The sequence below is a fragment of the Bubalus kerabau genome, chromosome 2 (assembly GCF_029407905.1).
Source record: "Bubalus kerabau isolate K-KA32 ecotype Philippines breed swamp buffalo chromosome 2, PCC_UOA_SB_1v2, whole genome shotgun sequence".
Classification (NCBI taxonomy): Eukaryota; Metazoa; Chordata; class Mammalia; order Artiodactyla; family Bovidae; genus Bubalus; species Bubalus kerabau.
In genome coordinates, this window is record NC_073625.1 from 100,532,459 (window position 1) to 100,535,284 (window position 2,826).

The following is a 2,826-nucleotide window of genomic DNA, read 5'->3' on the forward strand; positions in this document are numbered from 1 at the left end:
CCCTTGGAGAGGACATGGAAACTTGTACCTCCTCCCCATACCTTGCTCTAGGCCCCCCTTCCATCTGGCTGCTCCTGAGTTATATCCTTTTATAATAAACCAGTGATCTAGTAAGTAAAATGTTTCTCTGAGTTCTGTGAGCTGCTCTCATACATTAATGGAACACAAGGAGGTGATTTCTGTAACCTCCAATCTCTAGCTGGTTGGTCAGAAGTATGGGTGATAGCCTGACCTTGTGACTGGCATCTGAAGTAGGGGTTAGGGGGAGTCTTGAGGGACTGTGGGATCCGAAACTCTCTCTGGTAACATAGTATCAGAATTGAGTTGAATTGTAGGACACCCCAGCTGGTTTCAGGGAATAGCTGGTTGATGTGGGAAACAACTCCACCTGCACCCCCACTCCCCTATGGTTGGAAATGGCTGCAGAAAATTTGTATGTGTTCATGCTCAGTCACTTCAGTCATGTCCAACTCTTTGTGACCTTATAGACTGCAGCCTACCAGGCTCCTCAGTTCATGGTATTCTCCAGGCAAGAATACTGGGGTGGGTTGCCATTTCCTCCTGCAGGGGAGCTTCCCAGGGATCAAACTTGAGTCTCCAGCATTGCAGGTGGATTGGGCCACCTGGGAAGCCCCCTTATACAATATAATGTTCAATGAAGTAACTACTAGCCATGGGCACAATAAAGAATAGAAATGGTATGGACCTAACAGAAGCAGAAGATATTAAGAAGACGTGGCAAGAATACACGAAGAACTATTCAAAAAAGATCTTCACAACCCAGATAATCATGATGGTGTGATCACTCACCTAGAGCCAGATATCCTGGAATTTGAAGTCAAATGGGCCTTAGGAAGCATCACTATGAACAAAGCTGGTGGAGGTGATGGAATTCCAGTTGAGCTATTTCAATTCCTAAAAGATGATGCTGTGAAAGTGCTGCACTCAATATGCCAGCAAATTTGGAAAACTCAGCAGTGGCCACAAGACTGGAAAAGGTCAGTTTTCATTCCAATCCCAAAGAAAGGATGTGCCAAACAATGCTTAAACTACCACATAATTGCACTCATCTCACATGCTAGTATAGTAATGCTCAAAATTCTCCAAGCCAGGCTTCAACAGTACATGAACCGTGAGCTTCCAGATGTTCAAGCTGCATTTAGAAAAGGCAGAGGAACCAGAGATCAAATTGCCAGCATCCATTAGATCATCAAAAAAGCAAGAGAGTTCTAGAAAAACATCTACTTCTGCTTTATTGACTATGCCAAAGCCTTTGACTGTGTGGATCACAATAAACTGTGGAAAATTCTGAAAGAGATGGGAATACCAGAACACCTGATCTGCCTCTTGAGAAATTTGTATGCAGGTCAGGAAGCAACAGTTAGAACTGGACATGGAACAACAGACTGGTTCCAAATAGGAAAAGGAGTTTGTCAAGGCTGTATATTGTCACCCTGTTTATTTAACTTATATGCAGAGTACATCATGAGAAACACTGGGCTGGAAGAAACACAAGCTGGAATCAAGATTGCTGGGAGAAATATCAATAACCTCAGATATGCAGATGACACCACCCTTATGGCAGAAAGTGAAGAGGAACTCAAAAGCCTCTTGATGAAGGTGAAAGTGGAGAGTGAAAAAGTTGGCTTAAAGCTCAACATTCAGAAAATGAAGATCATGGCATCTGGTCCCACCACTTCATGGGAAATAGATGGGGAAACAGTGGAAACAGTGACCGACTTTATTTTTCTGGGCTCCAAAATCACTGCAGATGGTGACTGCAGCCATGAAATTAAAAGATGCTTACTCCTTGGAAGGAAAGTTATGACCAACCTAGATAGCATATTCAAAAGCGGAGACATTACTTTGCCAACAAAGGTCCGTCTGGTCAAGGCTATGGTTTTTCCTGTGGTCATGTATGGATGTGAGAGTTGGACTGTGAAGAAGGCTGAGCACCGAAGAATTGATGCTTTTGAACTGTGGTGTTGGAGAAGACTCTTGAGAGCCCCTTGGACTGCAAGGAGATCCAACCAGTCCATTCTGAAGGAGATCAGCCCTGGGATTTCTTTGGAAGGAATGATGCTAAAGCTGAAAGTCCAGTACTTTGGCCACCTGATGCGAAGAGTTGACTCATTGGAAAAGACTCTGATGCTGGGAGGGATTGGGGGCAGGAGGAGAAGGGAACAACAGAGGATGAGATGGCTGGATGGCATCACTGACTCAATGGATGTGAGTCTCAGTGAACTCCAGGAGTTGGTGATGGACAGGGAGGCCTGGAGTGCTGCGATTCATGGGGTCACAAAGAGTTGGACACGACTGAGCGACTGATCTGATCTGATCTGAAAGGCAATTTTCAGACAAATATTGGCCCTTTAAACCATTAGAGAGTAGCCAACTTGAAATTCAAAAAAATGTAAAAAAAGTCTGTAAACTTCAAAATAATAACCTGATTTGAAATGGATACAAATGCAGAGAGGCAGTGTGGTCATGTCCTGTTATAAACCAGAGTGGGTAGAGAAAAAGAATATGTCAGTTCTTCGATTTATTTACAATTGTCCAAAGGAGAGAGAAACTCCAGCTACTGGACATAAACATTCTTGATACTACAGTGAAGCAGATATTGTGAATATTAAATCCTTTCTGCTTCCCTCGGTAAATTCATTAGTGAAGCCAGGGGTCAATTTTAACAAACATTTGGTGACTGTTTATGGGTCAGAACTGATGGGAATTTAATGATGAGCACAGCTGTGTTACTTAGAGAGGTATGATAGGAATTGCGCTTTATGAAAATTACTCTGGTAAGGAAGGAGTGTGGGATTTTTACAG